Source organism: Eretmochelys imbricata, chromosome 21 (genome assembly GCF_965152235.1).
Source record: "Eretmochelys imbricata isolate rEreImb1 chromosome 21, rEreImb1.hap1, whole genome shotgun sequence".
NCBI classification, from domain to species: domain Eukaryota; kingdom Metazoa; phylum Chordata; order Testudines; family Cheloniidae; genus Eretmochelys; species Eretmochelys imbricata.
This window is the reverse complement of record NC_135592.1, coordinates 6165203-6179484: the sequence shown is the minus strand read 5'-3', so window position 1 is coordinate 6179484 and position 14282 is coordinate 6165203. Positions and strand designations below refer to the sequence as shown.

The 14282-nt window shown below is 43.2% G+C and overlaps 1 protein-coding gene across 3 annotated transcripts in view; it reads left to right on the top strand.

Moving 5' to 3' along the window:
- SRGAP2 (SLIT-ROBO Rho GTPase activating protein 2) overlaps positions 1 to 14282 on the top strand; it is a 207340-nt gene that overhangs the window by 106878 nt on the left and 86180 nt on the right. The window contains exon 1 of one of the 3 annotated variants that reach the window (XM_077839103.1): positions 2772 to 2817. The exons of the other annotated variants lie outside the window; for them this stretch is intronic. The gene's annotated coding sequence lies outside the window, so the exon portion shown is untranslated. Of the gene's footprint in view, positions 1 to 2771; positions 2818 to 14282 lie in introns of those variants that run through there. 3 annotated transcript variants of the gene reach the window in all.

Genomic DNA, 14282 nt, shown 5'->3' with positions numbered 1-14282 from the left:
TTTGAAAATTAGATACCTAACTGTCCTTTTGAAAACCAGAGGAAAAACGGCAGAGAAAAAAGCATTTTTTTAGGCATGACTTCTCTCGAGCATTTGGAAATCAGTTTGGACAGTGGGAGTGAGTGGCTTGTCTGTTAGGAATTTATAGGTGTCCAGTTGATGAAACATTATGTGGAAGATTTGGGAAAACATCTTTAAACAACAATGCACTGTCTCTTTTGAGATTTTTTGATGGTTGCACCATCTGGCTGGTTAACTTCCTAAAACCAGTGCAGGTTTAAAGCGTTTTCTGTCTCGTGGGTGTGTCTTGATTCTTAAGAGTTCTTTCCATTCTAACAAAGTGGGAAGAAAGGGCTGCAAAGTTTATTGTGGCTAGCTAAAGAATAATTACACAGGCACTCATCCTGTGCAGTAACACTACTTGTAGGGATACAGATGAGGACAGTTTTGACAATACTTCCTGGCTGACATTTACATATCTGTTTTTTGCTTTGTGGTCCTAATTGGTCTTATGCTACAATCAGTGACACAAGTTGTGTGTATGTGACTTTAAAATGTAAATCTATTTAGGTGAAATCTTGACAGTAATTGGGGCCTTCATCAGCTTTTCACTGTGGTCTTGACAGCCGCTTGAAATGTCTTAAGAGAATGTGTTCTGTCACTCTGAGCATCCATATGTGCTTTTAACCAGTGAAGAGACTCCATGCAGTGTAGCAAGGTTTAGACTACTATAAAATGCACAGCATTTTGCTATTGTATGTAAAATGTTGTCCCTTCAAATGCATTTTTTGGGATAGGGTAATCTTGCATTCCCATGTTTGGAAGCAGTCTTAGTTGCTGTATTATGGAGGCTTTTTAGGTAGGGTGGCAGCTGATTTGTGATGGCATGGAAATGGCAGCAAGTGGTATGCTCCTTTTGAGTCTGTTTACTGAGCGTTAATGCTATTGCAGCAATATATAGGAGAACGTCGTCTGATGCAGAAAATTCAAGACTATGAATGACATACTTCAGGCTCACGTTTTCTTGGACTTTTTTAAGGTTTCTGTGTTCATCAGGTGCCTCCAAAGTAGAGGTGGAATCATTGATTGATTTTCAAGTAATGTCACAGCAAGACCTTTTTTTGACCTTTTAAAACTTTTTGGTAATTAAATTAGTTGATTAGATACTTACTTGGGATTATTGAATGCCAGTTCCGCTAATCCTTCCATAGGATAAGTAATCACTCCTCTTCAGGTTTTAACAGGAGTTCTGCAGGAACAGAGTGGCTGAGAAAATGCAAGGCTGAGGAAGTCCCAGGGAAGCTGATAAACTCTCTGGTTTATCTAGAAACTGACATTCTCAGTTTCAGCCCTTTCCTCCCCTATGCAAACATGTTCTTACCCTGTTCTGTTTTAGTTAGATCAGTAGGATTTGATTTTTATTTTGTGTGTATATTAAAACAAAAAACAAAACTTGGCTTGTTTCTCAGACTGAGTGGAAGCTTCTCAGTCTTGTGAAGATGGGAGCCCCTCCATGTCAGAAACCCCAACTTCACAATTTGGCTTAATGCTAGAGCAGGTATTTGACGGAACCTGTTGTGTTTACGCTCTGTTGCTAGAAAGGAAACTGGCATTCCAGCCCTATCCAGGGAACCTCACTCCTGAGCAAAATGGCAAACGTTAAATGGAAAAGATCAGACTGAACTCAGAACCACTGGATATTGCACTCTTCATTGGAGCGGTTCAGCTTCCTGAGCCACAATCAATCTGTCAAGTGTGAACTAGCACAACTGCTGATAAATGCTGGAAATAGAAGTATTCAAGCAGATTTGTTAAGTGGGTTGTAGAATCTCTTCTCTGTTCAACAGTTAAATGCAGAGTCATGGAGTTCAGCTGCACTCTCATGGGTTTTAAGATATTACATTTTGTATAACTAATAGTACTTAACATGTGTATATAATGCAGTATGTGTTCCAAGAGCTGCACAAACAACAAATTAATCTTCAGAATAAACCTTTTCAGTAGACAGGCAAGTAATAGTAAGCCCTTTTGACAGGTGGGGAAACAGACAAATGGGTGAAGTGTCTTAGGCAGAGTCACACAGCAAGTCACTGTCAGAGCCAGGAGGCTTTCTTTACTCTCGGCCACGTGGTCCATTCCTCCAGACCACGCTCTCTCTAGTTTCTAGGCCTTTGGAGGCACAGAAAGGTACTGAGTGCATTTATGGCTCTAAAACATTTTTAGATGGGATGCTGTCTGGATCCCTACGTAGTTGCACATTCCGTATATTGGTGCATATAAAGGTGTTCTTCAAAGTGACGTTCAATCCTCTGCTGTGATTACTGGGCTCTTCAGTGATGTGCCTATCTTCCAGAATTGTGCATGAACTGAATGGTGGCTCGTTATTAGCTAGTGTCCCCCATCCATCGAAAGGGAATCGTAGAAGAGTAGGACTGGAAGGAAGGGACCTTGAGCCGTCCTGCAGTTCAGCTCCTTGTGCCACGGCAGGATCAAGTAAACCAAGAGCATCACTGACTGGTGTGTCTACCTAGTCTTAAAAATCTCCAGTGACAGGGATTCCACAGCCTTCCTCGGAAGCTTATGCCAGAATTTAAGTATTCTAATAGTTAGAGGTTTTTTCCCCTCATATCTAACCTAAATCTCCCTTACAACAGATTAAGCCCATTATTAGTTGCCCTACCTTCAGTGGATATGGTGAATAATTGATCATCATCCTCTCTTTAATAGCTCTTAACATATTTGCAAACTGTTATCAGGTTTTCTCTCTGAAGAAGGGGCTGATAAGAAGGCAATTGCCAGGAAGTGGCTCAGTACAAGGTGTGTGGCGGGGCAGATTCTCTTTGGGAGCCAGCTACCGTTACACAGAATTTGGAAACGGTAACACACTGCACCAGGCTTGTATCCATACTGATGAGAAACTCAGGGAAGACTTTTTTCCTCTTCCATTTAAATTGAGATTTCTTCTTCACACTTTTGATGTAGTGGAAGTGGCGGTAATAACAGCAGAATGCGACAGCAAGAAAATCAGCCTCATTTTAGCAGTCTTAAAACAGAACTTCTTTATCGAGGCGGTGCAGGGGAGATAAGCTAATGAGAGGCCCCCCCACCTCACCCCCCTCCTCACCCAGTGAAATCTGCCTTTTTGAAGGGAGCTTTTTAATTACAGACGCTATTAGCTTGGTTTATTGCAAGGACTTTTATTTTACGGTTTGTATTGGAAAATGTATCCATTGGGACAATACTGCCAGTCTCTCACCTCATTTGGGACGTGGCTGCCCTTTCATTTGTGGCTCAAGTCACACAGTAACACAGTGAATCTGTGGTGGAAGCAGAGGTGTTTACCACTTGATCATAACTGAAGATCATAGAAAAATTTAAGTCATTCTCATCACTTCAAATGCCATCCAGTCCATGTACTTTGTCTTGCATATAAAAAAAACCTGTGGAAGGACCCTGACGTTCATTAAAGCATGTTCTGTTTTACAAGGGCTGTTGGCTTTCTCCACCCAGGGGAAAGAGATGTCTTCAGAACTATGGCTATGCAAGGTTGCCAGCACCTGCAGCCTTGCTTATGTCTATGAAACCTTGTCAGCTGGACAAAGGCGCTTTCCTATAGGAGAAACGATGATTCTTCTCTTGAAGTAAGAAATGATTTAGAAATGCTGCAGATGGAGTTAGTCCTCCCTACCTATGAACTGTGTGTGTGTGTGAGAGAGAGAGAAATATAGACTGAGAGCCATACCAAATTTGTAAACTTCATTTTGTGCACTCACGTCTTGCTGCTGTTTGTGCACACGTGATGTAGTCTCTTCTGAAACTTGAGCATGTGAAAACATGAATTTTTGCATGTTTCCTCCAGGAAAATCATATGGAAAATACCCATTTTTCTTTCTTTTGAAAGAAAGAATTCATTTAATGGTAGCAAATGTTTGGCCTGTGGCTAGCTGTGGGGAGATTTATGCCCAGGAATGACCCAGTAGGTTGTAACTCCTGCAGTGGAATGTAGAGAGGGATGTGTTATGGGTTGTCCTAATCTGCTTAAGATAGAGGTAATGGAATTTGGAGCCATGACATTACAATTAGGGTTTAGATAAGAATTTGGGTGACAGTCTCTGATTCAGGGCTTTATAACTTACAACCAGCACTTTGGGTTGTACCCAGAAACAAACAGGCCATAGAGAAAGTAGAGCCTGCTGTAGTCATCTAGCCTTGAGGCTACAGAGGCTTGGATGGCTGTGATAAGGTCCATGGTAGAGACAAACTATCACAACAGCTGGCCCAGCAATAGAAGGAAAAAAGTCATACTGTCATGGCTGTTTGTGAACCCTGGAGCAGCAATGGATCCCATATAGAAGAGTCCAGTCTTGCTATGGAATAGAGTAGCTGTGACATTTTTGGAAATGTGGATTTTGTCTCCAACGGCTAGAAGTAGGTGTTATAACCCTATGGCAGAAAATCTGCAAGCTGAGACAAATCCTGCTGTGTTGCACTCAGACTCCTCTGTTACAAAAGGAAGGTGTTATAAGAAGGATGTAGCATTGCTAGCTGTCAAACCCTGTTGACTTCTGTCCCCATATCTACTTGAGCAACACCATCAGAGGACCCAACCACACCATCAGGGGCTCATTCACCTGCACATCTACTAATGTGATATGTGCCAGCAATGCCCCTCTGCCATGTACATTGGTCAAACCGGACAGTCTCTACGTAAAAGAATAAATGGACACAAATCAGACATCAGGACTGGTAACCTACAAAAGCCAGTAGGAGAACACTTCAATCTCCCTGGACGTTCAATAACAGATTTAAAAGTAGCTATCCTTCAACAAAAAAAAATTCAAAAACAGACTTCAAAGAGAAACTGCAGAGCTACAATTCATTTGCAAATTTAACACCATTAATTTGGGCTTGAACAGGGACTCGCTGACTCACTACAAAAGCAATTTTCCATCTCTTGGTATTGCCTTCTCCTCATCAGTTATTGAGAGTGGACCACATCCACCCTGTCTGAATTGCCCTTGTTAACACTGGTTCTCCACTTGTAAAGTAACTCCCTTCTCTTCATGTATCAGTATATTTATGCCTGCATCTGTAATTTTCACTCCTTGCATCTGAAGAAGTGGGGTTTTTTTTACCCACGACAGCTTATGCCCAAATAAATCTGTTAGTCTTTAAGGTCATTGTTTTTGTGGATACAGACTAACACGGCTACCCCTCTGATACTAAATGCTGGCATGTTTTTCTTTAATATCAATTAATTTTTGAAATTCCAGTAGTGATTATACTTCAGTTGCATGTAGCTTTTCAGACGCTGCTGTTTTTAGCCTGCAGTGTTGGGCTTTGCTGTGCCATAGGAGGACTGTGTGGTCTGGCTCTAGGTAATGAGGCTTTTCTCTCCATATCTTAAAATGAAGAGATCCCTTTTCAGGGCTCTGATATGATGTGAAGGGCCTTATTTGTTGGAGAACTAGATGGAGAGTTGCCAGCCACTTCAAAGGTATCTCTGCTGATAAGGGGAGTCAGATTTACTGCCAAAGCCAACATTCGAGTGGTGTCAGACATGCAATGTATTGCTCGGGTTTCTCACTGCCAGTCCTGTTTGTTTAAACACTGAGTACCAGAGTGTCGCGTCTGTGTGCAGTGGTGGTCTTGGACACTTGGATGCAACCAGCAAAAAACAAGGAAAGCAAAGGATTTAAAAACCAAAGGAAGCAAAATTTCTCTTGCTTTGAAAAAAGATTGTAAAATCGGAGCACTTCTAGAGGAAGAGTTGGCCAGATATACTCTGCTCAGGTCGCTCCAGTGCAGCCTCTTTTGGGCAGCAAGCTTGAAAGTGCTCCAGGTTTCCATACTTAGCCTCCACACTTGCAGCCCAGCCAGTCCGATGATGGAGACCGCTGAGTGATACTTGGGCTTTTCCTCCACAAGGCATGAGACCTTGGAGAGCGAATAGCAGAAAGAATAAGGGAAAGACAGGGCAAATAGCCAGGTGTAGGGAGTTTGCGAAAGTCCCAGCTTGGGTGGAGAGTAGCAAGAAAGACTGAAGAGAGCCTGGTGGAAAAGGCTCATTGAGGATTCCACTGTTGAATTGACAGGTTGATGAAATGGAGAGGGAAGGGAAAACCTTCAGTATCTCTCCTTTGTTTTCGTTTTTTTTAATTGACGGGAAAACAAAATTGGACAATTTGTGTGTGAGAGCACTCTGTGTAGCTTGAAAGCTTCTCTCTCACCTGAAAAAGTTGGTCTAATAAAATACTTCCTCACCCACTTTGTATCTCTAATATCCTGGGAGCAACACAGCTACAGCTATGCTGCATACATGAAAACAAAAGTAGCTCAGCAAATTCAGATTTTTCAGGGGCTCTTGATTTCCTGCAGTAAGGAAATCAATAAGGGCCAGATGCACAGCTGGTGTAATATTGATTTCAATGGAGCGACGCCAACTTAGAAAAGCTGAGGGTCTGTCTTTTTAAATGTGTAATGCATTGAGTGGTTTAACCATACCGTTCTACGTCCGCATGGTGCATTTTGGTCCTCTGCTGTGTATTTTGGAGAGATTCACTGAACATTGCCCTGCTTCAGTGCCCTTTTATCGTAGGGCTTCTCTGCATGGTCCTGCTGTGTGGACTGCTGGGTGAGAGTTGCGGCATGTACGGAAGTGTTGCGCTGTAACTGCCCCATGTAGGCCCTGCTAGCGTAAACTAAAAGGTACATAGCGGCAAGGAGTCCTGTGGTACCTTACAGACTAGCAGACGTATTGGAGCATAGGCTTTCGTGGGTGAAGACATGCATCCGACGAAGTGGGTATTCACCCATGAAAGCTTATGCTCCAATACGTCTGTTAGTCTATAAGGTGCCACAGGACTCTTTGCCGCTTTTACAGATCCAGGCTAACACGGCTACCCCTCTGGTGCTTAAAAGGTACATAGTTTGTTAACTTGGTCCCATTTTAAACAAGCCTATGGTAAGATGCACCAGGTTACCTTATGGTTTGCAGTAGCAGGGTCTACACAGGGCAGTTGAAGTGCAGCATGTTAGTGTGCTCTGCAACTCAAACCTGTAGTCCACACTATAGCTCAGTGGTTTGAGCATTGGCTTGCTAAACCCAAGGTTTTGAGTTGAATCCTTGAGGGGGCCATTTAGGGATCTGGGGCAAAAATAAGAGACGGTGCTTGGTCCTGATGTGAAGGCAGGGGCCTGGAGTCGATGACCCTTCCAGTTCTATGAGATAGGTATGTCTCCATATTTAAAAAAAAGAGAGAGCAAGCAAGAAAAAGACCACAAGCTGAAAAATGCAGCCAGAGACTATTTTGTGTTGAGGGAAAATTTTATGTTGTAAATAGAAAGGCGCCTGACCCTGCAGCCATTATTCATGTGACTTAGTCCCATTGACTTTAGTAGGAATCTGACACACACCCCCACCCACCCACCCCCGCCAACTTTCTTGGAGCTGCTTGCTTGAGTAAGGGTGGTAGCATCCATCTCAAAGCTGTATGTGCAATTTTTATAAGAAAAATAACAGGATCTATAAGAGAATAGCTGACCATTCTCTGAATAAACCAAACCGAGTGGAAATTCTAGATCCTATTTGGCCATAATAGCAACAAATTGGTGCCTCTAGGGAGCGAGTTAAATTGTTTCTATTCTTCCCATAATTAACGACGTAGCCCTGTGTTTAGATACCATAGGGCTTGGATACGCGAGTCTGTGCAAGCCTGCATTTCCATTCTGATCTTCACTGCCTGTCTTGGGAGAATGTATGGCTTTGATGTTAGGTTCCATTCTTGTGCAGACTCTCTTTGATTCCCTCGATCTTTGTAGGAGGCACTCCTTTGATTACTCCATGCTTATCCTTGTTGAGCATGGCCTTTTTAAAAGAATTTTACGCTCTTTTCCATTTGAGTTGGTTCTCTTCCCCCGCCCCATTCTCTTTATCCCCTATCTGACCCTTGGTTTTTACATGGAACCTTGATTTCTCTGCATGGTGTAAGCTTTATATTTCTGGTATGGTTATCAGATTCTCTCCCCCCATTGATGACTCTCTTTAGTGGGGTCCCTTGATATTATTTATACATGCACTTTTGAGAAGAAACCTTTTCCGTTTGGTCTCTTTAATCCCTAGTTCTCTGCTGCTTGTTTGATGTGTCTTCCCTCGAAGCAAACTCATCTCTTGTGTTTAAGGAAAACCCCTTTTTTATAGAATACAGAAGTCTTAGTTTTTATCCAGTCTCTGGACATATTTTTCTCGAGTACTTCCAGCTGACTGCCTTTCTGTAACAAAAACGTCAAGTTATTGAGTGTTTGTGTAGCTGTTTCTTGGTGCCATAATTTGCTTCACACTCAAATGGATGATCGGGTAAGTTATCAGCAGAGGTGGAAGCAAAATGTTAAATAAGTGTTGGGAATGTATCTCAGTGAGGAAGCCAAGTTAATCTAGTCTGCTGCCTTCTTCAGCAACCACTTCCTTCACTAGAGGCTTGCAGGATACAATCTCTGCCTCTTCCCATGATCTTATTTCCTGATGCTTATGTAGAGGCCAAATTACCCTTTTAAAATAATACACCAGTATTTTACAGTGAAAGCATAAAATACAACAATATCACTGCTGCCCTTTCCACTGCATCACACTTGAGCAACCTGTCTTCATTTCCAAGGTCCTTCACAGCCGATCCCCAGTGTAACTGTCACCTCTCATATGTGATCGAGATATTGACGTCCGCCAATGATAGCATCCTTCATGGCCCTCTTATTTTAAATTTTCAAACAAGTCCTTACTCGCTTTTTCCTGTGCTGCCCCTCACACTTGCAAGTAGCTCCCCGTAAACGTCTGCAAGGCTACGTCATTTTCCTCCAATTATTTCCTTAACTCATTTGCCATGATGCTTAGAAAAAACCTTAACAGTTGGGCTGCTGGTGTACTGAGACCACTGTCTATCATTCTGACCAATATTCTCATTGTTTCCTTATGCTTCCCCACCTGCATCCACCTGTGGTTTCTGGTCTTACATGTAGATCATAAGATCTTTGGGGTGGGTACCACCATCTTGTTCTGTTTGTATAGCACTGACCACAATGAGATCCTGAAAAATGACTGGGGGTTCCTATGTACTGCAGTACAAATAATTTCAACTGTAATCTCTTGGATCATTATTCTAGTTTGACACCACCTAGCAATAATTCTGCCTGCAGGATTCTCTGGACTATTCTCTAGAATAACATTTTCAGAACTTGTGTTATGTACTCTCCTGTTGTTCTGTTCCTTTATCCAGCATTGCTTTTAAGAGACCACACTTCAGCTATGATTTTGCTTTTAAGTTGACTTCCATTCTTGTTAGAAAAGCTTCATCATAGCAGACAATGGCCCTATCAATAGATTGTTCAGCTGCATCCCACACCATTATGCAGGAAACCAATTTGAGATGCACACAGGATTTAACTATCACCATCCTTGTGTGGTTTAAGTCTTTCAGCTAGGCTTATACCAAGATACCAGTAGGCAATCCAGCCCCAATTATAGACTGTTAGATGTCCCGGCTTCCTGCAAATCTTGTTTTGGGAATATGGGATTCCTTGTCTAATGACATTCAGTCCAGTTCCAGGCCCATATTCAGGAGGCCGGAGGAAGAAGTGTATGGAACACTAGAGTGTGTGGGAAAACACAGCCTGATAAGTGAGTCTTGGACTCACTTTACCTGTAGTGCTTGAGTGATTTGCTCATGAAAGGGGCTTCGTTCATGTGGTGCACTGTATTTGATGTGAAATGACAATCCACAATGAGAATTGGTCAGAATTCTGGTAATCTGTGAAGCAGTACTACACCATTAATTTTCTTAAAGGGGCACTTGCCCAAGACCTGACATACATTACAGTTTTGTCCCTAAGATCTTGTGGGAGCCACTGGGAAACAAATCATAAATATTTTTAAAATTTAGCATTTGCAGATACTTGGCTTGATTTATTATTTAATTTAAGATTAATATGCAAACCATCAAATCCTTCTGAAGCTAGGTCTCCACTCCCTTCAATCCAACTCTTTTATTTATAGATACAGATAGTGAAACTGTCACTCAGGGGTGTGTGTGGAGGGGGGGGAATATATCAATTGCATGTTCACTACTACATGCCACGGAATCACCTTCTGCCTTACGCTCTTCCACGTTACTTCTGTTACTAATGGTACTGCTGAACGGAACCGGCAGGAAAATAAATCCTGTTGCTTTGTTACCATAAATACACAAGTGGTGTGGTAATAACCATGTTTGTCAAATGAGAGAGGACAAACTGTAGTGGAGAAATCTTACTGTCCTAATTGTAACGGTTCATACCCATGAGAGTAATTTCTGATGGAGCAGTATGTGATTATTGAATTGTTTAACCCTCTCCCCATATTTCCAAGGGCAAAGTTCTGTTCTGAAATGACATCAGTTCTGAACAGTCATTTATCTCTCATTAGTGGAGTTAAATATCTCCTTCCACGTTCACATCCCTCCCTCCCTCCCCCCCGCCCCCCGTGGGGGGCAAGTTTCCTACCCCACTTATTTTTCTTGGAAGAAACTGCATTGAAGGAGAGGCACTGATGGAAATTATTTGTATGTGTTGGCATTATCAAAGTGAGCAGTACATCTTCACTTCTGGGCAAGAGAGATTAAAATGTTTTCTCTAAACAGAGTGATTACTGACATGCTGTTCGTGCTCCATACCAAGTAAAATATAACGACATGGTCAGAGTCCATTGCCCCGAGTGAAGCACTGTAGAGCTCAAGGCTATAGTTAAAATATTTCTGTTAGCTCTGTTTCAGGCTGCAAATGCCGTTCCTGTCTGTGGCAGGGGCAGTGAATGTGCTGCAGTCGGCCCTTTTCAGTGAGTGCAAAATGAGTCTATGACTATGTGACATTTTCTTTCTTTCCCTGTATTCATACATGAAGCCTGTGTTGTCTCTTACTATAACAATATGCCTCTCGTTATCTAACCTTTGTACATCAGCTTGGATTCAGGTCAGCTAGAGACTAGCTGACAGCATCTCTTAGCCTCCGGGTCAGTCATCCAGCTGTGATGCCTCTAGTCAGCCACGTCAAGAGAGATTTCTCATAGCAATTTGAGAAAGGACATCGAGGAGAGTAGGTAGGCCAAAGCTATCGTATGCTGCAAGGAGATTGCATAAACAGGATTACAGGACATTACTTCAAATATTTCAAAGGACTTCACAGGCTCCTGGCGAGGCTTGTGATCTCGGCAAAGAGCAAGTGATCTCAGCCATGAAATTGTTTAATTTATTGGGGGTTGGGGACCCGAAGCCTGAGACTCGATAGCCCACTGCTGAAGACAGCAAAAAAGGAGCAAATAGGAGCTATTGGGAAACGAAGTTTATGATCCAAAGAGTGGAAGTTGCGATGTTATGATATGGCATTGCCGCAACCCATTACGGTTGCGAATGGCTTTTTCACAGCCTGTTGTTTTCACCAAATAGGATAAATTCCTCCTTGCTAACATAACAGTCAAATGAAGAATGTATCAATCACTAGTGCCGCACGTGTGGAGACCCCTGCGTCAGTAAAGGACCCTATGTAGGTAAAGAATGAACTATTGCACGAATGATGCAATTATATTGGACCACTGTGAAGTTATGTACCATTAGTTTGGTTACCCCCATCATGTGGGGCATATATTTTATCAAGAAGCTTGATGTCCGTGATTTTCTGTAGGCTCTAAGCCAGAGAGGTTACTAATGCAACAACAGGAACAGCAGGAAAAAACCTTAGGAGATCTTGTTATATGGGGCCATGCGATAATAAGTAAACAAACCATACATAAAAATGGTGACGAATGGAGTTATATAAAACAAGCACAGGCAGTCTATAGATCGAATACATGCAGCATTTCCGAAGAGCAGACCTGTCAGAAAGAGACCCCTAAATGACAAGTGACAAAATAGCCTAGGCCGGGGTGGCCAACCTGGGGCTCCGGAGCCACATGCGGATCTTCAGAAGTTAACACGCGGCTCCTTGTCCAGGCACCAACTCCGGGCCTGGAGCTACAGACACCAACTTTCCAATGTGCCGGGGGGGGCCCACTGCTCCACCCCCGGCTCTGCCACAGACCCTGCCCACACGCCACCCCTTCCCCTCACCCTACAGTGCCCTCGCTCCCTTCCCACCCCCCAAGCCGCCTGCATGCCACAGAAGAGCTGATCGGGAGGTGCTAATCGGCAGGGCTGCTGGTGGGTGGGAGGCCGCTGGGAGCTGATGGGGGGCTGCTGATGTATTACTGTGGCTCTTTGGCAATGTACATTGGTAAGTTCTTAGCTCTAACCTAAAAACTTAGGCTCAGGTTACTCCCCCCCATGCCTAGGCTCTAACTTGACAAGTATAATGTGTTACAGGCAGTGAGTAAAGCATTGAAAAGTGCCCAAGTCACCTAGGCACTTCTGCACAATTTTTACCAGGCGTGCCTTGTCTGCATTAGACTTTTTAAATAGTGTTAGTTAACATCCCACCTTCACAACTTTGTCTAGGCAAGGTCTTGGAAGTCCAAGAACATTGCTGTTAGACTTCTGGAGCTTTAATGATAACTAAGGCTATGTTTATGTCACGGAGGTCATGGATGCCACAGAATCTGTGACTTCCAGAGACCTTCATGACATTCTCTGCTTCAGTCCCGGGGGCTGCTGGACTCTGGAGCTGGCAGCAAGTGGGTCCCTGGCAGGGTTTCAGCAACGCAGGGGGCTGCAAGGTTCCAGTGACAAGTAACAGACTCCTGAGGAGGCCCTCCTCAGTATTCCAGTGACAGGTGACCTTGCATGGGGAAAGGGGGAGGAGGATGCCTTGGGCAAGCGGCTGGGGGTGTCCCATTTTCTCTTTGGGGAAATATGGTCATCCTGCAGCTTCTAGTGGCCATGGGCAAAGTGGGAACCCCACAGCTCCCAGCCATCATGGTGGCAGGGGAAATCATGGAGCTGCTGCAGCAAAAGTCACACACAGGTCACAGCTTCTGTGAACTTTTGTTCATTGCCCATGACTTGTCTGTGACTTTTACTTAAAAATAGCAATTACAAAATCTTAGCCTTAATGATAACTGAAAAGCTATCACCAAGCTGTTTTTGGTTTAGTTTTCACTCTCCATTTTTAAGTATTTTCCTGAAATTAAGTGCTTGGTTTCTGCAGTTTTTTAATACTACCCTTGTCTATTTTTCACTTTACGAGACCATCTTTCTCCTCCTTAATTAAGGACCAGGTTTTAGAGACTGCGGACTCAGGTTCTAGTCTTAGCTCTGCCACTGACTGCTGTGATTTCAGGCAGTGGAGTAGAATCATCTGTCTTCGTGTTTATGTCCACCCATCACTGTTGTACCTGAGCACCTTCCACATAAACCCACATAAACCCAAAAGCATGGACTTCATAGGATGGTTATTTTGAATCCAAGAGACTCTGTCTTGCTGTCCGATTGTAGCCATGTTGAAAAGGTATGTTACATTCAGGGCATAAAATGTTGACAGTCTTCTTTAACACTTATTTACCACCACCCTAAATATTTTGAAGCTCAGGTTGTAATGTTCAGTGGAATGCAGAACGGTCAAGTAAGCATGATGTAGATCCCAAAAATGTCTTGATTAAATTAGATGGGGGCTAGGAGATGGAACAAAGAGCGTTGAAGCTGGTGCAGCATTCTGAGAATTAATGTTCCAGTTACATGTGGCATCGCCCTACAGGTTTGCCCGTGGTTCAGACACAGCCCCTTGTAACAAAAGATTGTGTGTATGCGCGTGTGTGTGTGAGAGTGCGTGCGCACTTGTGGCAACTCTCTTGGCTTACTTGTCCTGGACTGAAAAGGATGTTTGGGATGGGCAGCTTGAAAGGAAAATACCTATGTTGCAAGTCAAGAAAGCTGATGACAGTCGCTCTTCTAATTTTGCTGAAATTATTTTTTTTTCTGGTGGGTGCTGGTCATCATTTCTCAAATACAAAGTGTGGGGGTGGCTTTTTTGTGCCCAGTCCCTTTTTCCTTCACATCCTCTCAGCAATGCATATCTTTACAGCAATACAGCTGAACCCATTGTGCTTGGCACCCCTTCTTCCCACTTCCCCAGTCCCCGAGTGTTCGGTGTACTTTTCATATAATGCCCTTTTCCAGGAAGAATGTAAATGCAGTTCACTGAAATAGGTGACCTCCCAGGTCAAGAAGACAGAACTCATTGTTTCTTCTGAATTAAGATTTGAATGTGGAAAAACACAGAATCTACCTGAAATGTCACTAAGCTAATTAGAGGGTGACATGGGCACTCTT